The sequence below is a fragment of the Acinonyx jubatus genome, chromosome B4 (genome assembly GCF_027475565.1).
Source record: "Acinonyx jubatus isolate Ajub_Pintada_27869175 chromosome B4, VMU_Ajub_asm_v1.0, whole genome shotgun sequence".
Classification (NCBI taxonomy): domain Eukaryota; kingdom Metazoa; phylum Chordata; class Mammalia; order Carnivora; family Felidae; genus Acinonyx; species Acinonyx jubatus.
The window spans coordinates 31,473,634-31,499,682 of record NC_069387.1 but is presented as its reverse complement, the minus strand read 5'-3'; the positions used below and the strand labels follow the sequence as shown (position 1 = coordinate 31,499,682).

At 38.3% G+C, this 26,049-nt stretch overlaps 1 protein-coding gene and 1 pseudogene across 2 annotated transcripts in view; both read right to left on the bottom strand.

Moving 5' to 3' along the window:
• Positions 1-23,392, bottom strand: part of CCNY (cyclin Y) — a 310,791-nt gene extending 287,399 nt beyond the window's left edge. The window contains exons 1-3 of one of the 2 annotated variants that reach the window (XM_027073832.2): positions 23,337-23,391; positions 22,844-22,951; positions 22,478-22,500 (exon numbers count right to left, since the gene is read on the bottom strand). The gene's annotated coding sequence lies outside the window, so the exon portion shown is untranslated. Of the gene's footprint in view, positions 1-22,477; positions 22,501-22,843; positions 22,952-23,336 lie in introns of both variants that reach the window. The other variant, XM_027073835.2, reaches the window with a different exon arrangement.
• On the bottom strand, positions 12,866-23,400 carry LOC128311013 (52 kDa repressor of the inhibitor of the protein kinase-like; annotated as a pseudogene).
• Between the last annotated feature and the right edge of the window lie 2,649 nt (positions 23,401-26,049).

Below are 26,049 nucleotides of genomic sequence, written 5' to 3'. Positions count from 1 at the left end.
CAGACAGAGGGCATATAATCTGGTCTCTGCTTTTTGCTGTGCTTCACCATAAACTCCAAGCACCGGTGCAGCCATGCAACTGCTTTTCTGGGACAGAACGGCACAAGACACAGCACTATGAGGCTCTCCTCTGAAGGACAGGAGCAGGTCTGCATCGTACCAGGCCCTTCAAGGTTTGGAGTTTTGGATCTGGGCTGGCTGCCAGAGGTAAAACAAAGGAGAACTGTGACACCGGGTGTGTTGACAGCTTGGGCACAGAGATGGTGAGGGCAGGGATCTGATGGAAGCTGGGACACAAGAGGGGAGATTGTTCCCTTGTCTGTGAGTGCTTCCTCAATAGTGGCAGGTGCAAGCTTCCCTCTCTAGAGACTAGACAGCAGTGTAATGCCATCTTCCCCTGGCCTACCAGTGTGGTTGGAGTTCAGTGAGCAACACAGCACCTCCAGTGGAGGCTGAAGCTGCTTACACCAAGCCCTGCCTCCCTGCACCCTGCGAATGCATCGTTACTAGGGCAGGTCTGACTGTGAGCCAGGACAGTGGGCCTCACCCTCAGAAGACCATCACAGGCCCCCACATTCACCAAGTCTATTAATCATAGAGTGCTCCAAATCATCAGCTTCAGTTCTGGTGGAAATAGGACCAGGCATTTATTTATTTATTTATTTATTTCCCTTGGAATCAGGCTTATAGTTTTTTGTTTGTTTGCTTTTCTTTTCTTTTCTTTTTTTTGAGATCAGGCTTCTTTTTGTCTTCCTTTTTCTTTGAAATTAGGGTAATGTTTTGTGTGGCTTTTTTTTAAGTTTATTTAATTTTGAGAGAGAAAGAAGGCAGGCAGGGGAGAGGCAGAGAGAGAGGGAGAGAGGGAATCCTAAGCAGGCCCTGCACTATTAGCACAGAGCCCAACGTGGGGCTTGAACCCATAAACCTATGAGATCATGACCTGAACCAAAACCAAGAGTCAGATGCTTAACCAACTGAGCCACCCAAGCACCCCAGGCTTATAGTTTTTTATTTGTCTATTTTTTTTGTTTTGTTTTGTTTTTTATTCCTTTTCCTTTTCTCTTTATATATTTATTTATTTTTGGATTGGCTTTTTAATTTTTTTTAATTAGGCTTATTTTAACAAGCAAATCAAAGCACACCTAGTTAAATGTCAAAACACTCCCCACTGTAAGCAAGGAGAAACTCTACAAAGGACTGACCTGGGGGAAAGAGCAGTCAGAAAAACAACAGCAAAGTATTTACAGCATACACCAGAAACACTCCCTGAAGCACTGGATCCTGGGATAGTGTATGACCCCCTTTTTATATAGCATTACTCTCAGGAGCAGGAAACATAACAAGCTTTCATAGCACACAAAAGACAGAAATCAAGGCAAAATGAAAAGATGGAGGAATTCTCCCCAAAAGAAATACCAAGAAGAAATCACAGCCAGGGATTTACTCAAAACAGATATCAGCAATATATCTGAACAAGAATTTAAAACAACAGTCATAAGAATATTAGCTGGGCTTGCAAGAAGCATAGAAGACTCCAGAGAAACCCTTGCAGAAGAGATAAAAGACCTAAAACTAGTCAGGCTGAAATAAAAAATGCTATAACTGAGATGCAAAACCAACTGGTATAATCACAACGAGGATGGAAGAAGCAGAGGAATGAATGGATGATATAGAAGATAAAATTGTGGAAAATAATGAAGCTCAAAAGAAGAGGGAAAGAAAACTATTAGTAAACTATTAGATCACGAATATAGACTTAGGGAACTCAGCAATTCCATAAAGTGCAATAATATTCAGATCATAGTAGTTGCAGGCGAAGAGTGGGGAAAAGGGGCAGAAGTTTTATTTGAACAAATTATAGTTTAGAACTTCCATAATCTGGGGAAGGAAATAGGCATTCAAGGCCAAGAGGCTCAGAGAACTCTCCTCAAAATCAATGAAAACAGGTCAACTTATATCATAGTGAAACTTGAAAAATACAAAGATATGGGATTATGAAAGCAGCTAGGGACAAAAATTCCTTAACCTAAAAGGGTAGGCACATAAGATTAACAGCAAACCTATCCACAGAAACTTGGCAGGCCAGAAGGGAGTGAGTGGCATGATATATTCAACGTGCTATATGGGAAAAATATCCAGACAAGAATACTTTATCCAGTCAGGCTGTTATTCAGAATAGAAGGAGAGATAAAGAATTTCCAAAACAAGCAAAAACTAAAGGAGTTTGTGACACTAAACCAGCTCTACAAGAAATATTAAAAGGAACACTTTGAGTGGGAAAGGAAGACCGAAAGTGACAAAAACTAGAAAGGAACAGAGACAATCTACAGAAATATCAGCTTTACAGGTAACACAATGGCACTAAATTCATATCTATCAATAATTACTCTGAATGTAAATGGACTAAATGCCTCAATCAAAATATCAGAATGGATATCAGAATGGATAAAAAAAAGACACATCAATATGCTGCTTATAAGAGACTTATTTTAGACTCAAGACACCTCCAGATTGAAAGTGAGGGGATAGAGAACATTTATCATGTGAATGGACATGAAAAGCTGGAGTAGTCATACTTATATCAGACAAACTAGATTTTAAAACCAAAGACTATAATAAGAGATGAAGAAGGGCACTATATCATAACAAAGGGTCTATTCAACAAGAAGATCTAACTATTGTAAATATTTATGTCCCCAACTTGGAGAGAAGTCAAATATAAACCAATTAGTAACAAACTTAAAGAAACTCATTAATATTAATATAATAATAGTAGAGGACTTTAACACCCCACTTATAACAATGGATAGATCATCTAAGCAGAATTTCAACAAGGAGACGACAGCTTTGAATGGCACACTGCCCAGGTGGACTTAATAGATGTATTCAGAGCATTTCATCCTAAGTAGAAGAATACATATTGTTTTCAAGGGCACATGGAACAAACATTCTCCATAATAGATAACATACTGGGTCACAATTTATCCCTCAATGGGTAAAAAAAGATTGAGATCATACCATGCATATTTTCAGACCACAACGCTATGAAACTTGAGGTCAACCACAAGAAAAAAATTGGGAATACCACATATACATGGAAGGTAAAGAACACCCTACTGAAGAATGAATGAGTTAACCAGGAAACTGAATAAGAAATTTAAAAAATACATGCAAGGAAATGAAAATGAAACATGACAGTCCAAAACGTTTGGTATGAAGCAAAGGTGTCATAAGAGAGAAGTATATAGTAACACAGGCCTAAATAAGCAAGAAAAGTCTCAAATACACAACCTAACCTTATACCTGCAGGAGCTGGACAAAGAAGAGCAAATAAAGCCTAAAACCAGCAGAAGAAGGGGAATGATAAAGATTAGAGCAGGAATAAATGATATAAAAATCAGAAAAGCAGTAGAACAGATCAACAAAACTAGGAGCTGGTTCTTTGAAAGAATCAACAAAATTGATAAACCCTTAGCCACATTTATCAAAAAAAAAAAAAAAAAGAGAAAGACCCAATAAATAAAATCATAAATGAAAGGGAAGAGATCACAACCAACACCAAAGAAATACAAACAATTACAAGAGACTATTATGGGCCAACAAATTGGGCAATCTGGAAGAATTGGATAAATTCCTAGAAACATATAAATTACCGGGGCGCCTGGGTGGCTCAGTCGGTTAAGCATCCAACTTCAGCTCAGGTCATGATCTCACAGTTTGTGAGTTCGAACCCCATATTGGGCTCTGTGCTGACAGCTCAGAGCCTGGAGCCTGCTTCAGATTCTGTGTCTCCTTCTATCTCTGCCCCTCCCCCACTTGCGCTCTGTCTCTCTCTGTCTCTCAAAAATAAATAAGTGTAAAAAATAAAAAAAATAATATAAAGAAACATATAATCTACCAAAACTGAAACAGGAAGAAATAGAAAATTTGAAGAAACCCATAACCAGCAACGAAATTGAATCAGTAATCGAAAATCTCCACAAACAAGAGTCCAGAGCCAGATGGCTTCCCAAGGGAATTCTATCAAACATTTAAAGAAGAGTTAACACCTATTCTTCTGAAACTGTTCCAAAAAATAGAAATGAAAGGAAAACTTCCAAACTTGTTCTATGGGGCCAGCGTTACCTTGATTCTAAAACCAGAAGAAAAAAAAATCCACTAAAAAGGAGAATTACAGACCAGTATCCCTGGTGAACATGATGCAAAAATTCTCAACAGGATAGTAGCAAATCAAATCCAAAAGTACATTAAAATAATTATTCACCATGATCAAGTGGGATTTATTCCTGGGCTGCAGGGGTGGTTCAATATCCATAAGTCAATCAATGTGATACACCACATTAATAAAAAAAGGATAAGATCCATATGATCCTGTCAATAGATGCAGAAAAAGCATTTGACAAAATATAACATCCATTCTTGATTTTAAAAATCCTCAACAAAGCAGGGATAGATGGAATATACCTTAACATCATAAAGGCCATATATGAATATATGAAAGACCCACAGCTAATATCATCCACAGTGGGGAAAAACTGACAGCTTTTCCCCTAAGGTCAGTAACATGGCACGGATGTCCACTCTCACCACTTTGTTCAAAATAGTACTGGAAGTCCTAGCCTCAGCAATCAAACAAAAAGAAATAAAAGACATCCAAATCAGAAGAAGTCAAACTTTCACTATTTGCAAACAACATGATACTTTATGTAGAAAGCCAAAAAGACTCCACCAAACTATTGCTAGAACTGATACATGATTCAGCAATGTTGCAAGATATAAAATCAACGTACAGAAATATGTTGCATTGCTATACACCAATAATGAAACAGCAGAAAGAGAAATCAAGGAACTGACGTCACTTACAATTGCACCAAAAACCATAGGATACCTACAAATAAACCTAACCAAAGAAGTAAAAGATCTGTACTCTACAAAACTATAGAACACTTATGAAAGAAATAAAGAAGACAAAGAAATGGAAATACATTCCATGCTCATGGATTGGAAGAACAGATATTGTTAAAATGTCTATACTACCCAAAGCAATTTACACATCCAATGCAATCTCTATCAATACCAGCATTCTTCACAGAGCAAAACGAACATTCTAAAACTTGTATGGAAACAGAAAAGACCCTGAATAGCCAAAGTATGTTGAAAAAAAAAGCAAAGTGGGAGGCATCACAATTCTCAACTTCAAGCTATATTACAAGGCTATAATCATCAAGACAGTATAGTACAAAAACAGATACATAAATCAATGAAACAGAACAGAGAACTGAGAAATGGACTCATAACTATATGGTCAACTAATCTCCAACAAAGGAGGAAAGAATATCCAATGGAAAAAAAGACAGAGTCTTCAACAAATGGTGTTGGGATAACTGGACAGTGACATGCAGAAGAATGAAACTGGACCACTTTCTTACACATACACAAAAATAAATTTAAAATGGATGAAAGACATAAATGTGAGGCAGGAAACCATCAAAATCCTAGAGGAGAACACAGGTGGCAACTTCTTTGACCTCAGCTGTAGCAACTTCTTACTAGACACATCTCCTGAGGCAAGAAAAACAAAAGCAAAAATCAACTATTGGGACTTCATCAATATAAAAATCTTCTGCACAGTGAAGAGAGCAATCAAAAAAACTAAAAGGTAAACTACAGAATGGGAAAAGATAAGTGCAGATGACGTATAGGATGATAAAGGGCTAGTAGCCAAAATCTATAAAGAATTTATCAATCTCAACACCCCCAACATAAATAACCGAGTTAAGAAATTAACAGACATTTCTCCAAAGACGACATACAAATGGCTAACAGACACATGAAAAATGCCAAACATCACTCATCATCAGGGAAATATGAATCAAAACCATGACCTCACACCTGTCAGAATGGCTAAAATTAACTCAGGAAACAATAGATATTGGCAAGGATTTGGAGAAAGGGGAAACCTCTTACACTGTTGTAGGTGGAATGCAAACTGGTCCAGCCACTCCAGAAAACGGTTGGAGCTTCCTCAAAAAGTTAAAAATAGAACTACCTCATGTCCAGCAATTGCACTACTAGGTACTTATCCAAAGAATAGAAAAATACTGATTCAAAGGGGCACATGCACCCCAATGTTTATGGCAGGACTATCAACAATAGCCAAATTGTGGAAAGAGCCCAAATGTCCATTGACTGATGAATGGATAAAGAAGATGATATACTCAGCCAACAAAAAGAATGAAATCTTGCCATTTTCAATGATGTAAATGGAACTAGAGTGTATTATGCTAAGTGAAACGAAATAAGTCAGAGAAAGGCGAATACCATATGATTTCACTCATGTGGAATTTAACCGACAAAACAAATGAACATAGGGAAGGAAAAATAAAATAAGATAAAAACAGAGAGGAGGCAAACCATAAGAGACTCTTAACTAGAGAACAAACAGTGTTCCTGGAGGGGAGGTGGGTAGAGGGATGGGCTAATTGGGTGATGGGCATTAAGAAGGGCACTTGTGATGGGCACTGGGTGTAATATGTAAGTGATGAATAACTGAATTCTACTCCTGAAACTAATTTTTTAAAAAGATATAATTACATGAATCCACTCTTGTAGTATCATGTGTCATACAGAATGGTTTTCACCACCTATGTGCTCTGGCTATTCTTCCTTCCTCCCCACCCATCCTCTGGCAACTACTGATGTGTTTATTTTCTCTACAGTACTGCATTTTTCAGAATGTCTTGAATACAGTATGTATACTTTTGAAATTGGCTTCTTTTACTGAGCAATATGCACTTAATTTCCTCCATGTCTTTCATAGCTTGATAGTTCATTTCTTTTTTAGCACTAAATAATTAATACTCCATGATCTAGATGTACCACAGTTTTGTTTTGTTTTTTTTTTTACTGATTTACCTACTGAAGGACATCTTGGCGGCTTCCAAGTTTTGGCAGTCATAAATAAAGGTGCTATAAACATCTGTATGCAGCTTTTTGTGTAACCCAGTTTTCAACTCCTTTGGGTAAATTCCAAAGAGCATAATTGCTGGATCATATGGTTAGAGTATGTTTAGTGTTACCAAACTGTCTTCCAAAGTGCCTGCACCTATTGCTCCATATCCCTAGCAGTATTTGTTATGAGTGTTTTGGATTTTGGACATTCTAATAGGTATGTATCTCATTGTTGTTTTAATTTGCAATTCCCTAATGACATGATGTCAAATATCTTTTCACATGCTTACTTCTCATCGGTATATCTTCTTTAGTAAGATGTCTGTTCAGGTCTTTGGCCTATTTTTCAATCAGCGTGTTTAACAATCCTTTATCAGATGTGTCTTTTGCAAATTCTCCCAGTCGGTGTTTTAACTTCTATTCTCTGTACATTGGGTTTTGCAGAACAGAAGTTTCTAATTTTAATGAAATCTATCTTATCAAATATTTATTTCATGGATTGTGACTTTGATGTTGTATCTAAAAAGTTATTGCCGGGGCTGTTGGGTGGCTCAGTCGGTTAAGCTTCTGATTTCAGCTCACGTCATGATTTCACAGTCCGTGAGTTTGAGGCCTATGTTAGACTCTGTGCTGACAGGTCAGAGTCTGGAGCCTGCTTTGGATTCTGTGTCTCCTTCTCTCTCTGCCCCTACCCCATTCTCTCTCTCTCTCTCTCTCTCTCTCTCTCTCTCTCTCTCTCTTAAATAAAACATTTAAAAAATTTTTAAATAAAAAAAAGTCATTGCCATCACCAACATTTGGGTTTAGTATCTAGGTTTCCTCTTATGTTGGTTGTCTTCTAGTAGTTTTATAGTTTTGTGTTTTATGTGCAGGTCTATATTTGGATCAATTCTGCATGTTTGTGAAAAGTTTAAGGACTGTATGTAGATTCTTGTTGTTGTTGTTGTTGTTGTTGTTGTTGTTGGATGTGGATGTCCAGTTTTACCAGACCATTTGTTGAAAAGACTATCTCTTCTTTGTTCTCTTGTTTTTGCTCGTTTGTCAAAGATCCGTTGACTATATTTATATGAGTCTGTTTCTGGGCTTTCTATTCTCTTCCTATTCTTTCATCAATGCCACACTGTCTTGATTGTGGTAGCTTTATAGTAATTCTTGAAGTAGAGTAGTGTCAATCCTCCAATTTTGTTCTCTTCCTTCAATATTGAGGTGGCTATTCTTTTTTTTTTTTTTTTTTTTTTTTTTTTTTTTTTTTGCCTCTCCATCCACAATTTAGAATCAGTTTGTTGATATCCACAAATAAAGTGCTGGGATTTTGATTGGAATTGTGTTGAGAATAACTGACATCTTAAGTCTTTGTATCCATGAATATGGATTATCTCTACATTTATTTAGTTATTTGATACCTTTCATCAAAGTTTTGTAGTTTTCCTCGGATAAATCTTGTACATATTTTGTTAAATTTATACCTAAGTATTTCACTGATTTGGGGTGCTAATGTAATTTGCAATGTGTTTTTAATTTCAACTTTCACTTGTTCATTGCTGGTATATATGAAAGCAATTGACTTTTGCATATTAACCTTTTATATTGTCACTTTGCTATACTTGCTTATTAGTTCCAGGAAGGTTTTTGTTGTTGTTGTTGTTGTTGTTAATTCTTTTGAATTTTCTACATAGTGATCATATCTCCTATGAACAAAGATAGTTATTTCTTCCTTCTCAATCTGTAAACCATTTATTTCCTTTCCTTGTTTTATTGCATTAGCTTAGAACTTCAAGTATGGTGCTGAAAGGCAGTGGTGAGAGAAGACATCCTTGCCTGGTTCCTGATCTTAGTGAGAAAGTTTCAAATTTCTCACCTTTAAGTACGTTAGTTGTGGGCTTTTTGTAGATGTTCCATATCAAGTTGAGGAAGTTCCTACTTTGGTGAGAATTTTTATCATGAATAGGGGTTGGATTTTGTCAAATGTGTTTTGGCATCTCTTGATGCAATTGTGTGGTTTTTTTTCTGCAGCCTGTTAATGTGGTGGGTTACATTAGTGATTTTCAAATATTGAATCAGCCTTGTCCACCCAGGACAAATCCACTTGGTCATAGTATACAATTCTTATTTATCATTGTTGGAGTCTATTTGCTACTATTTTGTTAAAGATTTTGCGTCTATGTTCACACATATATCGATCTGTAGTTTGTTTGTTTTTTTTCCTTGTAATGTCTTTTTCTGGTTTTGGTATTAGGGCAATTCTGGCCTCAAGGAATGAGTTAGAAAGTATTCCTCTTGCTTCTATCCTCTGAAAGAGATTGTAGAGAATTGGTATGATTTCTTCCTTAAATATTTGGTAGAATTCACCCGTGAACCCATATGAGCCTGGTGCTTTCTGTTTGAGAAGATTATTAATTATTGATTAGATTTTTTTGATACAGGCCTATTCAGAATATCTATTTCTTGAGTTTTGACAGCTCGTATCTTTTATTTTTAAATTTTTTTTAATTTATTTTATTTTATTTATTTTTATTTTCCACAGGGTATAGAATTCTTGGTTGTTGGTTTTTCCTCCCTACACTATAAATATCTCACTCCACTCTCTTCTTGCTTGCATGGTTTCTAAGCAGAAGTCAGATATAATGCTCATCTTTGCTCCTTTTTTCCCCTTTTTTTAAATGTTTACTTTATTTTAGAGAGAGAGAGAGAGAGAGAGAGAGAGAGAGCAAGGGAGGGGGCAGAGAGAGAAGAGACACAGAATCCAAAGTAGGCTCCAGGCTCTGAGCTGTCAGCACTGAATCGGATGCTTGACCAACTGAGCCACCAGGTGCCCCATCATCTTTGCTCCTTTTTTTTTTTTTAATGTTTTATTTATTTTTGAGAGAGAGAGAGAGACAGAGTACAAGCAGGGGAATGGCAAAGAGAGAGGGAGACACAGACTCTGAAGCAGGATCCAGGCTCTGAGCTGTCAGCACAGAACCCCACATGGGGCTCAAACTCGTGAACCACCTGAGCCAAAGTCGGACGCTTAACTGACTGAGCCACCCAGGCTCCTTTTTAAGTAAGGTGTATTTTTCCTGTGACTTTTTTCAAGATTGCTTATCTTTGCTTTTCTGTACTTCGAATATGATATACCTATGAATAGTTTGTTGTTGTTGTTGCTGTTGTTGTTTTAGCCTTTATCTTGCTTGGTTCTTTGAGCTTCTGGGTCTGTGGTGTGGTGTCTGAAATTAATTTGGGGAAAATTTTCAGTCAGTATTGCTTCAGATATTGCTGCTATTCCTTTGACTCTTTCTCTTCCTTGTGGTGTTTCTGTTACAAGTATGCTATACCTTTTGTAATTGTCCCACGGTTCTTGGATATTCTGCTCTGGCTTCCCCCCCCCCCCCCCCACCAGTCTTTTTTTCTCTTTACTTTTCAGTTTTGGGAGTTTCTGTTGTCATTTCCTTAGAAATTCTTTCCTTAGCCATGTCCAGTCTACTAATAAATCCATCAAAGGCATTTTTTTCTTTTTGTTACAGTATTTTTCATGTGTAACATTCTTTTATCCTTTCTTGGAATTTCCATCTCTCAGGGTGCCTGGCTGGCTTAGTGGATGGAGCGTGCAACTCTTGATCTTGGGGTTCTGAGCTCAAGCCCCATGTTGGGTGTAGAGATTACTTAAAAATAAAATCTTAAAAACTAATTTCCATTTCTCTGTGCTTACATTATCTCTCTGTTTTTGCATGTTGTCTACCTTTACTATTTTGGCCCTTAAATATTAATCAAAGTTTAAAAGAATTCTTGGTCTAATACTTCCCAACATTTCGGTTTATGGTTCTGATGCTTGTTCAATCTCTTCAAACTGTATTTTTGCCTTTAGTATCCCCTTCAAATAGAGAGTTCAGCCCCACCTCACATCCTTCCAGACTTGAATGCATCAAATGTAATGAGTTGCCTGTTGAGGACCATGGGCCTGACTTCATATAAGCATGCCAAATATTGTGATTCAGTTACAATCTCAGGTTCTCTCACTTTTTCAGCTGGGTGTTAACCTATCACCTTCTCAACTTTGTAAATCAATTACTTTATTCTGCCTCCCAGCTATTTACCTGACATTACTCAACTCAATCAGGAACTTATAAGGTAGACAAAAGGCCACAGTCATGCCTGAACTGTTTTGTTTTGTTTTGTTTTTTTAATTAGTCGCTTTGGTCTTAATTCTGGGAATCAACACTTGGCATCTTTTTCTATCACAAATGAGAGCAGGAGCCCCATCATCTTCCTTCCATACCTGCATCTTCAAAGGAGCCTCTCCCTTGGCTTCCCACTGAATTCAGACCAAATCCACTCCCATCTTTCCACTGCCTAGAGACACTGGACACAGGCTGTTTATCCCAGCAGAAATGAGTGCTCTCTGCTATGTGAAAGCTATGAGCTGCTCCCCTCAATGGGCTGTTTAGTCCATTCTTCACTTGGCAGTTGTAGAACTAGACAAACCAGGAAATTTTGAATATGTAAGCAGAACCCATACAGGGAATAGCTTTGCAAAAGTCCTAGGGTGAGGTGAAATGAGTCTCTTCTGGAAAGGGCTGTCCTGTATGCTATTGTTCTCACAGTATGTCATCCTTCAAGGTAAGCCTTAGAAAGTAAATAAATTCCATTCAAATCAAATCAACAAATTCTTGCTAAACCACAAGTAGGAAACAAGAATCCTGACTAAGATTTATCTTGCTGCTAAGGATTTCCCACCCACCATCTGCTGGAGGGAGGATCTCTGTGGCTGAGTCTCCATTAGGGCTCTTGTTCCATTCTGTTCTATTCATTCACTGTCACTGAGAAATATTGTTAGTTCTACACAAGAGGATCCTCTCTATATGGCTTACAAATAGAACAATAAATATGTCTGCTTGTGTGCAGCTTGAGAGAGTTTTAAACCAACAGCCCTCCCACACGGTAATCAAGAGAAGCATGCTAAGTTTCTCCTTTAACAAATTATCCGAAGGTAATGTAAAGCCTCTTCTGTCATCTTTTCTTCTCCATAACCTACCCAAGGATGGCTTATGTCATTTAAATTGTAAAAGATAATTACACTTGTAGAACATAAGGAATGGGGCTGCCTTCTGCATTGTGACTCATAGCCTTTCCTGCAGATGACTTGCAGGTGTGTCCCTCAGAGTGAAGGGAGGAAGTAAGCATGTCAATGATATGCTACTGAGGCTGCATGTCCGCCTCTGCCTTGACCAACCCACCAAGACTTATTCTGTGTTCCTGATTCTTGTAAGCTGTATGCTTTAGAGCATCATACCCTGAAAAGCCCACTTTGTCCTTAACCGCTAAGGAAAATTAGCTAACTCAAGGCAACCATAGGCCACACTTTAGTGGCATGATGCCTTTGTACATCCTGAAATCCAAATTTAAAGTCAGGTGTGGGAGGAATACCTTGAGTCCTTTGGCATTGTCCTTTCAATACTCTATTCAAATGGTTCTCAACTCTGGCTGTACAAGGTAAAGATCCAGTACACATGGGAGTCACTACAGGCAAAATGCCCTCCAAGGAAATAAATTATGTAAGTGCAAATACTGCAAACGTATGTTCAATAAGTGACAATAGAAATAACCCAGAGATCCACAACCAAAAGTATTGCAGAAACCCTAACCTCCAACTCTCTTCTCCATTTATCTAATTTTTCCCCATTTGTCAAGAAAACATACAGGTGTAGAACATAATATGCCCCAAATTATTTCTTCACACTATTATCTTCATTATCATATATCTCCAGTCTACTAATATTCTCAGTATATATCTAGTCCTTCAATTGTTAAGACTTTTATTGTGGACCATTCCCAAGCATATCATAGCATTCTTAAAAGTAGAGACACTCTTCTCTCAACATCCACTTTAAGAAAGTACAAATGCTTTTTTTTTTTTTTAAGTAGGGTTCATGCTAGGTGTGGAGCCCAATGTGGGGCTTGAACTCACAACCATGAGATCAAGACCTGAGCTGGTATTAAGAGTCAGATGCTTAACTGATGGAGTCACCCAGGTACCCCTAAAAATGCTTTTTAAATGATATATCTTACTTCTTTCCTTCCATCCCACTCTGCTCCTTTCCCCTCCTCCTCTCCTCTCTTTTCCTTTCCTTCTTCCCTCTTCACTCTGTTCTTATCCTTTAGAATGCTAGTAATACTTTCTTATGTTCTATTTCTACATATTTTCTCAAGTCATGTTTGGGTCAAGGTACTTGAGAACTCCTTCCAGAAAAGACTGGTTCAGAGAAGTCCAAGGTCAGTAGTGTTTCCTCAATATGGTTTGTAGAGAATCTAAAGGGAAGTCAATACCAGGATAATCCAAACTTTTAGAGTCCTGGTCCCAATATTAATCAGTGAAATTCTCAACTTGTAATGGACTCACCCTGACTTTCTTCAAGTTTTAGGTTTGATGCTCATGCTATTCATTATTTAACACACCAAGCCTTTCAGGAATCCCAAAGAATTTACAAAAAAAAATTTTTTTTTAGTTTTATATATTTATTTTGAGAGAGAGAGAGAGTAAGTGTGCAAGTGGGGGAGAGGTAGAGAGAAAAAGAGGGAGAGAGAGAGAATCCCAAGCAGGCTCTATACTGTCAGTGTGGAGTGCCATGTGGGGCTCAAACTCACAAACTGCAAGATCATGACCTGAACTGAAGTTGGACGCTTAACTGACTGAGCCACCCAGGTGTCCCCCAAAGATTTTTAAATTTAACTGTTAGATTCTAAGGTAATTCAGGGATCTCAAAAGTTCCTTCAGTTATCTTTAGTTGGGATTTGGGTGTAGCAGAGGGAAATCAAGCCCTGATGACAGGCCCTGCCTGGCGATGAGAACTGGAGAGTGATTTTAAACCCTAGAAAACCATCTGATTGAGCTCAGGTGGGGCTCAGGCACATTTCTCTGAAGTTTTGTAGGTAGTCCTCATGCTTAGCCAGTGTTTAGAAACTTTATTTTAGGAAAAACTTGTATCTTTTAGGGTTTGCCAACTGGATGCTTTCTCAGCCTTGTCCCTGATCCAGGTCCTAGACTTGACACACTATGACAATCCCAAGAGGGAAGAGGGCAGTGGGAATGATGGAATGGTTTCAGTCCACCCTGGAATGGGGCTATGGCAGGAGCAGGGTCATTGTTGCAGGAGGTAGACTCTTACACGTAAGATTTGCTCTGCTTTGACCTAAAATAAAACCCATGATTCAAGATTCTCTTCCCTCTAAGGTCTTGTCGAATAGACTCTGAGAGGAGTTAGCAGGAATTAGTTCACCAGTTGCTTGGTTGTGATAAGAAGAATCAGGTAACATGATACCACTACAGAGTAAGTTGTGCTTTGGGAGCAGGAGGGCCCAGAAAAGAACAGAAAAAGGCATTGGAAGTGGAAATAGACAAAGGACAAACTGGATCAAATTCTCAGTCTGACAGGGAGACTGTGCTTTCTCTGACCCTACTGCTCTTGTTTTCTTTCCGAGATATTAGTAGAAGACCATCCTAGGGGTGAGGAGAGCGACTGAATTTCCATAGCGATGTGCTATCTCAGGGCCCCCCTTTCCAAACTGCTGGTTGGTTATGTTTGAAATGTCTAGGAGACCCATTTTTTTTTCTACTTTGAGAAATTAGGCTGAAAATACAATCCCACCCTGGGAAGGGTACCAGAAGTTAAAGTCATGATTTTTAAAAAGGCCTGAGTTTAAATCTAGGGCAGTGGTGGGCAAACCAGTCTGTGGGCCAAAGCCCACCTGTTGCCAGTTTTTGTGTGGTCCAGTTTTTGAGTGGTTTTTAGATTTCTAAATGATGGGAAAAGAAATCAGAAGAATAGTATCTTGTGATGTGAACATCATGAAATTCTTTTCAGTGCCCGTAAATAAAGCTTTATTGAAACATGGCCATACTCATTTGTTTACATGTTGTGTACTCCAATGGCAGATGAGTAGTTATGACAGGGATTGTATGATGTCCTCTATCGCTGTGCGGAACTGCTCAGTGACACAAGCAGTGTCACAATTTTTAATTCAACAGCATTTTGAGTGTTGTACATATTGCCATAGCATGACATTTTATATATATTTTTTAAATTCACATTTTATTTAGGTTGAAATAAACTATACAAAATCGATTTTCTTCGCCAAAAATAACGGCAATATTTTCTGTATTATTTCTAGATAAACCACAAAGCACTTATTTTTGTAAGTTTTCCAGTTTTGTTTATAAGATGAGATGAAGCAGTACATACAGCCATGGAAAAAGAGGAAAACAGACAAATCAGTTGTTGGTGTCCATGGCCTCTGATCCTGTCTTGACCATGAAACAGAGGTGTTCGACATATACCTGCTAAAAAGCTTATGAAGATGGAGGCTCAACAGAGGAGTCTAAACAGCAACAAACTGATGCACAACAATGGCAGGCTTGCCCATTTACACTTTTAACTGTAACTTGTTCCTCTAAATTCATTTGATAAAGACAAAATCTACACTGAAATCCTTGCTTGGCAAACTCACATGTTTTTCTCTCACTGTCTGGTAACTCCCTTAACTGTCCATTACAGATTTTTTTGGTAATGTTTATTTCATTATTTTGAGTGAGAGAGAGAATGTGTCTGAGTGGGGGAGGGGCAGAGAGAGAGAGGGAGAGAGAATCCCGAGTCAGGCTGTGTGCTGTCAGCACGGAGCCGGACTCGGGATTGGATCCCATGAACTGTGAGATCATGACCTGAGCCAAAATCAAGAGTCAGGACAGACACCCAACCAATTGAGCCACGCAGGTGCCCCATAGATCTTTAACATACTTAACATTCCTACTATTCAAAAGTCACTTGTGAATTTCATTGTAACATTTTATAAAATGTATTCCTTCCTCCCACACCTCTTCAAAATCTATTTCTTCTAAGAAGTGATAACTCAATACCCAACAATTGGATCCAGTGATAATAAATGTTATGTCTAAAATGACTTAACTAAAACAATTTCAAAGTGCCATTAGCAGAGATCCTATAGAAGTGTAATATGGCACTTTCAATGCTATCTTCTGGAATAACAGTTATATCTCCAAAACATGAGAGTTCAATCAGGGGCCATTTAAATAGGCAGATTATCAATGGCTAATATACTCCATGAGAAGTCAATAGGTCAGGATATTCAGTGAGTGGGGCACCTGGGTGACTCAGTCAGTTGAGTGTGGTCTCTTGATTTTGGCTCAGGTCATGATCTCACACAGTTTGTGGGTTCAAGCCCTGCATTGGGCTCTGCACTGACAGTGCAGAGCCTGCTTGGGATTCTCTCTCTCCCTCTCTCTGCCCCTCTCCTGTTTGCATTCTCTCTCTGTGTCTCTGAAAATAAACATTAAAAAAATATTTTCAAACAAGATATTAGTGATTAAATGGTCTATATACACCGGACAGCTTTTCCATAAGATGTTTTCACATTTCTTACAGATTTTTCCAAATAACAAGCATAAGAGAAAGCTTACTTTATTTTTTTTAACTTTTTTAAATGTTAATTAATTTTTGAGACAGAGATAGACAGAGCGTGAGTGGGGGACTGGCAGAGAGCGGAGACACAGAACCTGAAGCAGGTTCCAGGCTCTGAGCTGTCAGCACAGAGTCTGGCTCGGGGCTCGAACTCACAAACTGCAAGATCATGACCTGAGTTGAAGTCAGAAGCTTAACTGAATAAGCCACTCAGGTACCCAAGATAAAGCTCACTTTAGAGGTCTCTTAGGTATTTTCAATGGTTTCTGAGTTATCTGTAGGAAGCTCTTAGTTGTAGAGTTTGATATATGTGTCCACAATTAAATCAGGATCATGTTTTATATCAAAATTTAGGTTCAGTAAAGCCAAGTTACTTGACCTTTGGTCTGTCAAAGTGTTCCTCAGGTATGCTTTGAGGCAATTTTACCCATGTTCATAGCATTCATTCTCAACCTTCATCACAGGAAGAATACATAGGACTTTCAGCAATGCATAAACACTAGGAAAAACTTGATGTCTTGCAGGTGCAGGGTTTCATAAATGGTGAATGGAAGCTCTATGTCTTTCCCTCTGTGTTTCCACTTGATTCTCCAATAATGCAGCTCAGGTGAGAGTGTGTCATGATTAGGCAAGTCACTTCTGTACATGTCAGCATAGTGCCCCGCCCAGTGTATCAAATTTGAGCTGTCCCATGACAGAGGGTACCAGAGATAAGCATTTAAGAGCTCTGAGGTGCTGTTCTGAAAATGTATCTTTTAGTTCCTGAATAATGAGTTCCACTGTTGGGACATTAGTTTCTTTATAGTAACTCTCAGAAGTTAGCTGGGATTCCAGGTTACCTCGCTGGGCTCTGTGGAATTCTCCAGGGAGTTTCAGCTGAATATCAAGTTTGGTTGCCAAATTTATAGCTTTTTCAAGCCGAAATTCATGATAAACTTCAATATTTTCCATCATTTCATTTAATGAATGCAGCACTGCAGTCAAGTTACTGGCTACAAAGAAGACATCAGAAGTTTTCCCCTGGAGATTTTTCCCAAAGGCTCTTGTAAAAGATAGAACATTTTTAGGAACAACAATGGTAAGAATGAAATCAAAAGCTGTTCCCAGCTATATAGTTACCAGCTATATAGTTATTCCACCCAAGGTTTGTATCACTATACCATCTAAACATAAAACACGTGTTTGCAGGAGGTCCACTAAAATTTCACAAGCATCATGCCTGCCTGTCCACTGGGAATGACAAATTTCCTTCAGTTCAAGCTCTAAAAGCAGTTGTGGCGATCAATGGAAGAAAGAACAAACTTCCTCTATTGTTCCTAATACAGCAGGTACTCTCACAACAGGCACTGACTTTGCCAACCAAATATTTAAGGCACAGGAAGAGCAAAGTGCATAGACAGCTTGGGGATATTTCTCTAAAAGTCTAGAAGCAACAACTTTCATTTTGGAAGCAAATCCACTGGACACAGTGTAAGCCTGGCCATGATAATACTCCAGCTTAATCCCCACTTCTCCATTATCAACAGTATGAAATTTCAAAATTTCTGCATCAACCTCATAAGGCAAGAAGCTTACAAATTCCTCTCTCAGGTTATGAGATTCATCAACAAACCTCACCAACACAGACAAATATTCTTCCCTGATATGGCCACTATGGCATCAGTGATGATGGAAAAGAGGAAGTGGCAGCCTCTCACTCCCCGAGGGTTTCCTCCCAAATGCAGCTCTCACAGATCTCTTGCATCTGCCTCTGCTATGTTTTCGAGCCGAACAATGTGTTAACTGCTATTGTCTCAATGCTTTCTATCAACTTCTTCACCAGAATTTATCCCACACTCCAGCAGTGCTTGAACAAAGAGATCCTCTGGGAGTTCATCAGTTTCATGCCCTTCCAGAGGCATGTCTTGTTTTCCCATAAGAATAAAAATTTCAGGGGCACCTGAGTGGCTAAGTAGGTTAAGCATATGAGTCTTGCTTTCAGCTCAGGTCAAGATTTCACTGTTCATGAGTTTGGCCCCACTGTCAGTGCAGAGCTGCTTAAGATTCTCTCTCACTCCCTCTCTCCCTCTCTGCTCCTCCCCTGCTTGTTGTCTCTCTCTTTGTCTCTCTCTCTCTCAAAATAAATAAACTAGAAAATTTTTTTAAAAAATCAAAATTTCAAATAAAGATTTTAAGTATTCTTTGTTTTCTTTCTTTTCAAGAGTTGATGAAAAATGTCTTCATCCTGTTTTTCAGCCCCTTCTTCCGCACTGGGATTCTGAGCATTGCTGTCATTTATTTCTTTGTTTTTATTCCTCTTCAGAATTTTCATCATTGTTTTTTCCGTTTCAGTTTCTTGATTTTATCTTCACTTATTTCTTTTGTTAGTTTTTTGTGTCTACTATGTGGATTGTTTGAATGACTGGCAAGAACAAACAAATATTGTTGGTATTGCATTATCTCCAAGAACTGTCCCATAAGGACTAGTTCTACAGATCATAGAGGTCTCAAAATGTTTGGCACATAATTGATAATGTTTATTTCGTTGATCAGGTGTTTTATCTTCTAAGTCTGCTCTCCCAGAATTCTCCACCCACTTCTGACATCTGGTGGGACACCTTGGGAACCCAAAGAAGGACAGATCCTGAAGAAGTCAGATCCAACTTCCTCGTGCAGCTGAGGGTAGCGTGGAAGTTCTAGAACATCAGCGCCCACACAGATCCACACACCCTCCCCTCCTCTCCTCCTCTGGGCAGCCTTTCTGCAGGTTGGGTCTGGGAGGGAAGTCAGGCTGGAGCACCAGGGGGAGGGGCCTATAATTTTTTATGACAAGTTCATGCACATCATGTCAAGACAAAAATGGGAGAAAAGTAAACTTCAAATATTACACGTGTAAGACATAATGGATTATGGATTATTTTGTCATCAATTGGATGACAAAGAACTGTGTTTTTTATTATGAAGTGATGTTATCACTGTGCTAAACCTACAGTATCTGTCAGTATTACTTAGGACTAAGCAATCATAACAATATTCCCAACTTACAGGAAAGCACTTGTCAGAAAAAGTGGAAAGTAGAAGAAGGAATACTTCATTAAGGTATAATTTTTTTCACTAATTTTTTTGAAATGAAGCTGCAACCGAAGTAAGTTTCCAAATAGTTCATTTGTTAGATAAAGCAAGTCATTGACCAGTGTTGTTAATTAAGTCATATTTGATTCCAAGCCAAAGAAATGTGTCCAGAGAAAATAAACTGGTTTAAGACTATTAACTTTGGGGTGGAAAGTGACTCAAAGAGTTTAGGACATTGGAAGCAATATCAATAGTCCATTTAAAAAGAAACCAAATGATTTCAAGGGGTTTTCCTTGGCTTTTGATAAATCAACATACTGTTCAGTTGTTTTTTCAAGGACTAATGCCAGATCCAAAGTCACTGAGTTTCACCTATGAATGGTCTGTATGAAACAATTATAATTGAGAATATTTTTGAAAACAGTGAGAAAACACTAATCTAGTACAACCTGAAGTAGAATCTGCTAAGATGTGCTATAACTGATGGTGATAAAAATATATGTGGAGAAGAAAAGCTCTTAGTTGGATGAATTTATAGATTTTGAAAATTTAAGGCGTTTAAAGACTTCCTTATATTCATTGTATTATTTATCAGCAGGTACTTCTTTTTTAATGTTTATTTATTTTGAGAGAGAGAGAGCATGCGTGCAAGTTGGGGAGGAGCAGAGAGAGAGGGAGAAAGAATCCCAAGTGGGCTCTGCACTGAGATCATGACCCGAACCCAGATCAAGATTCGGTTGCTTAGCTGACTGAGCCATCCAGATGCCCTTATCAGCAGGTACTTCTGAGGAACATATTTGATATCATGTCTTACGGAATTGGCAGTGTCAATAGTGAAATTCTACTCTCATGGACTTAATATCTTCAGCACCATAAATTTTGTCATAGATAGAAGTAAATCCTTAATTGTCCTACCATACAGCAGTGTGACATTTTAGCACTGATGAAATTATATTGAGATTATATTCAGCCCAGGATCAAGATTGAAATTCGTCTGAATGAGGACTTTCTTCAATCATTGTTAATTAACAGTGAGTGAATTTGGAAATTAGCTTTTGCTGCAGATTTGATGTTTCTTAATGAATTGAACCTAAAACTATTAGGCAAAGCTGAGCTTACATACAAAACTTACACTGCAGTAAAGTCATTTTGATGACAACTAATGTTGTTTGAATCACAAGTAGTATCAAGCTGCTGTATTTACTTCCTATGTTGTCAAAAATTAAAACAAGAAGTTAAATCTCCACCCCACACGAATTTTCAGAGAATATATTTTCCAAGCTCAACCTAAACCTACAGTTCCAGAAGTATTTTTTGGACCTTGCTTCACATGCAAAAGAAAAGTCAAATATTTCAAAATCCATCTAATTGTGCAAAATCCATCTAACTTCCACTTAACTTTCAATTGAACTGATTAATCTACAGTAACATACTAAAAGGTACATATCAAGGAAAGAATATAATAGAAATCTATAAATGACTCAAGTAATATTTCCTATTAAAATCACATGCTTATGATTGGTATCACTATTCAGCAGTACCGATTTGTGTGACAAGACATTTTCTTATTATATAAGTACCTGCCTCAATTTTGTCTCTTAACCTATAAAACCTATGGATTTACCATCTGGCCTTTTAGAGAAAAAAGAAAAACCCCTGATCTAGAGGACTGTGGGTGTCTGAAAGATACAGGGAGACCTCATTGAAGGATTGCTTGCTAGAAAGTTTGGTTAAGTATGAAGTCTAATTATTCTGATTTAGCAAACAAAGCTTTGCCTGCAGTCATATTACTTTAATCAAAAATAGAGCTGGACCCAAAGCTATATCTTTCTGCTATAAACCTAACATGTAAGATTTAGTTTCAGCAAACAGCACCAGCTGTCTCACATCAATGTTGCCAATTTGAATTTTTATTAGTTTTATAGTTTTGTTTGTATTTCATTTGTACATCTTGCTTTGGCTTCAGACATCAGTAAGACTTATTCTCTATGTGAACATAGGTGAGGGCCCCTTAACCCTCCCAAATGTATTTTCATTTCTTGAAAAGGAACACAATGAATGCACATGAATCTGTTTCTTCAGGAAGTGTTAAAAAAATTAAGTGAACCATTTTTCATTCAGAGATTGTGGACACAGGGTGCCTGGGTGGCTCAGTCAGTTGAGCATCTGATTTTGACTCAGGTCATGGTCTCGCAGTTCACGAGTTTGAGTCCCACGTCCAGCTCTGTGCTGGCAGTTCAGACGCTGGAGCATGTTTCTGATTCTGTGTCTCCTCCCTCTCTCTCTGCCCCTCCCCTGCTCGTGCTCTGTCTCTCTCAAAAATGAATAAACATTAAAAAAAATTTTTAAATAAAAAGAGATTGCAGACATGATAGAGTGTCTAGAAGAGACTATGTCAGGCAGAATTGACCTTAACAAAAGTTAGGTCTTTCCTCTCCAAATGTATTGGTTCTCAAACCTAACATGCACAGAATAACCTGATGAGCTTGTTTAACATGCACTGTCCCAAACTTTTCTTCCAAGGCCCAGGAGTATTCACCTCTGTCACACATCTCAGAACACCCTGATTGATGACACACACACCACCATATTTTGAGAAACATGCCTTCAGATTCTTGATTTCCATCGCTTCATTCTGCCCTTTACTTGAGAGCCGACAGGATCCTTCATGAAGCAACCAGGTGATTTTTTCTACAAGAACTCCTTACCATAAGAGGTGAGATAGGAAGAAGGGATTAGCCCATTTCACCTTGGTATCTTATTGTTATTACAAATCCTAAACTACACTTGTTTATGGAACATTCTAGAATACAGCAAGTGCCTTGAGCTATTTTGTGACTAACTAGAAGTAACTAGGGCTTTAATATTCAACCACCAAATAAAGAAAATTTCAGGTAAAAAATGACATGTGACAGGAACACATTTCCTATCAATGTAGTTATTTTTTCAAAAAGCTTTAAACAACAATCTCAATAATCTTACATTTTAGTGATTTTCTGCAATTTCCACTGAAGGTTCAAACATACCTGAAAAGCCCTTGCTTCATTGCCTAAAAAAACAGATGAATAGATATTCATTTATATAAAAACCATTAGATAAAAATCATTAGTCCAGCACATACTTAATGGTTAATATAGAATCAGAACTACTGAATTGATGTCTCAGTGTAAAGGCATCAAAAACCTAGTGTCTCTAAACAAGCAAAATCACCTAAATTCGGGCCACTTCTTAAGCTAACATTGCTGAAGACTTTTACTGGATAAGTTTGTACAAGTTCCCCTGTCCCCACAACCCACTGCCCATTAAAACATAAGATACATTTATTAGAAACAAAAGCTTTTTCTAGGAAAGAAGAGATTTTTGGCACTGGAAAATTATGGATCAAGGCTCACCTGTTAGCAAAATGCTGCAAGGCGGTGAATTCCAGTCCTAATTCTGCTTCTGATGTTGATATGACTGAAGGGGCTTGGGTTCACTGCCCAGTTTCCTCACCCATGAACCTGGAATAACAACACACCCTCCTTTACAAAGGAACCATGTTGTGTAACACAAAAAAGTGACGACAGCCTTTTCCCAATTCAAGAGATGAAATTATAGCCCCATTGTGATATTCTTCACACATACTTCAACAACTCCCTGACATTTTAACTATTAATTACTTGTTTATTCTCAGTTTCAATACCTTTTATTCAGATCCCTTTGCATTCCTTAACCTTGCTTGTCTCCCTGGCTTTTGTATCTGTAGGTGAACCCCTCACCAACCTTTTGGCAAACATTACTCTTGACTCCCAGATCACCTATCTTTCCTAGCGACTCTGGGGGGTCCTCTCATGCTTCACACACAGCGCTCACCACCATGCCTCTGCCTGCTGCCTCTGGACACACCTGTCAGCCAGCCAGCTATCAATGGGCTGGCAGCAGTAGCTCTTGCATGGGATGGAGTGCACATCCCTCCCTGACTTTTACCCATTCCTCCCATGTGCAGCCCCGCACACACTGTAATAATGCCCCTTATGTGTCATAACTATGTCATTACCCCCCCCCCTCAGGGCGTATGTCACTTCCTGACTTCTTTCAGATTCCTGGCATTCTGTACATGAGGCTGTTCAATATACCCCCCAAATGGTAATTGTTAGACTTGTCATTCTTCAATGGTTTGGTTTGTAAATTTGGCTTAGAGAAAGATGAGATGAGAGGAAAAAGGATACAACTCCAGGAATCCTATAGAAATCTGAAAACTCTAATATCCGCCTCAAGTATCCTAGATCTTAATATTCAACTCCCCAAGATTGTTCCCAGCTAAATGGATTCCCTCTTTCTTGAATCAATAAACATTTTGCCATCACATAGACACCATTAACTGAAAATGTTTTAGTGTAGTGTTTGTACTTATTATATCATGATTTATATTTGAAAGGCATCTGTATGATTATTATATACGTAAATAGTAACATCGCACTAATGTGGCATTACAAGGAAGGCCTCCATTCCATGCAAGTGAAACTTCTGGATAAATGAAAATTGCCTCCTTAAAGACCAATCTTTTGATTGGTCTCAATGATAAATAAACATTAAAAAATTTTTTTTAAAAAAAGGAAGGAAATTCTGTCACATGATACAACAAGGATGAACCTTGAAGACATTATGCTAAGCGAAATAAGCTAGACACAGAAAGACAACACTGTGACTCCACTTATATGAGTTACCTAGAGTGGTCAAATTCATAGAGATGGATTGGGGGGCTGGGGGGCAGGGAAAACAGGGAATTGCTGAATGGGTCAGAGTTTCAGTTTTGCAAGATGAAAAGAGCTCTAGTGGGGCACCTGGGTGGCTTAGTTGGTTAGGCATCCTACTCTTGATTTCGGTTCAGGTCATGGTCTCACGGTTTGTGGGATTAAGCTCCGCGCCAGGTTCTGTGCTGACAGTGTGGAGCCTGCTTAGGATTCTCTCTCTCTCTGCTCCTCACCCTGCACACATGCGTGCATGCTCTCTCTCTCAAAATAAATATTTAAATAAAAGAAAAAAGAAGAGAATTCTAGAGATTGGTTGCACAGCAATGTGAATGCACTTGACACTACTCAGCTGTATATGTAAAAAGGGTTGAAACAGTAGGGGTACCTGAGTGGCTCAGTTGGTTGAGCGTCCACCTTTGGCTCAGATCATGATCTAGCAGTTCATGAGTTCAAGCCCCACATTGGGCTTGCTGCTCTCAGTGCAAAACCTGCTTCAGATCTTCTGTCCCACTCTCTCTGTCCTTCCCCTGCTCTTGCTCTCTTTTTCTCTCAAAAATAAATAAAACATTTTTAAAAAATTAAAAATAAAAATGTTTGAAATGGTAAATTTTATGTTATGTGCATTTTACCACAATTAAAAAGAAAGATATATAAAAAAGGTAGAAACATGCATTAATTCATTCAGTTAATATTTCTTTTGTGCCTAGTATGTATCAGACCCTGTATTAGATCCTGCTCCCTGTTGGTGCCAGGGAAAAAGTGCTGAACAATACAAAGTTTTGTCCTTTATGGGGGTTATATTCTACTGTACAGTATTTAACAGGATATATACCTTTGCAATCTACCTAATAAAGTACACAATTTTAGGACATTGGTTTTTAGAATATAAATGACTTGTCTGGAAGATCTGCAACCTGACCTGTTTGGGTGTAGGATATATCTGAAGTTTAAATATCTTAATTCTAGAAGATTATAATGATTAACATTTTAAAACTGACCTATCACCAACACCTTTTGGGTATGTTTGCTTAGTTTTTCTTTCTGTTATTTAGATTATGGAATGGGATATGACAGACTGAATATACAAATGGTCAATGGCCAGACCATTGTATGAAAATAAAACTTTGACATGCAACCTGCAGCAACCTGTCCAGGAAACCAACCTCTTATCTACAATAAACAACCCAGGAAGCCAGCCTGCTATAAATCAGACTTAAGGGGAACAAAATTGCAATCTCCAGTGACACTGCAAGAAGCTAAACAATAACTACTGTAACAATCAGCCTAAAATGGCCAGGACTTGATTAATAACTGACAGCTTCCCTAATTTTTGTCCCTGCTTCCAATGTAGGACCAACCAGAGAAAGCCAAATATGCACCCTGACCAATCACCTAGGATGTCTTGTTTCTAGTTAGACCATCTACAGCTTCCCCATGCCGACAACTTCCAATCAAGCACTCCTGAAGCCCCCACTTTGTGCATTTTATAAAGCTTTCCCACTCCTCTGCCTGCCTTTGAGTCCCCACCAAAACACAAGGGACGGTAGCTGTCTCCCTTACTATAGCAAGCTCACAATAAATAGCTTTGGCTTTTCTCATTTTGGTGGTCTTTGTTTATTTCCACAGATGTTTGCTATATACTTGCAAATTGCTATTCAATCTTTTAAAATGGTTAATAACTATCCATACATAATTGTTCCAGCTCCTTGGTTACAAGCAAGATCTCTGTCTTGCCCATCACCCTCTACCTGGTTCCCAGCTCTCACACCAGGTTGCCCAACATTAACTAGTCATGCAGTAGATGGCATGATTGCCATGCACCTGCCCCAGATCAACAGTTCTTTTCATTATTACAGTGGCATAAT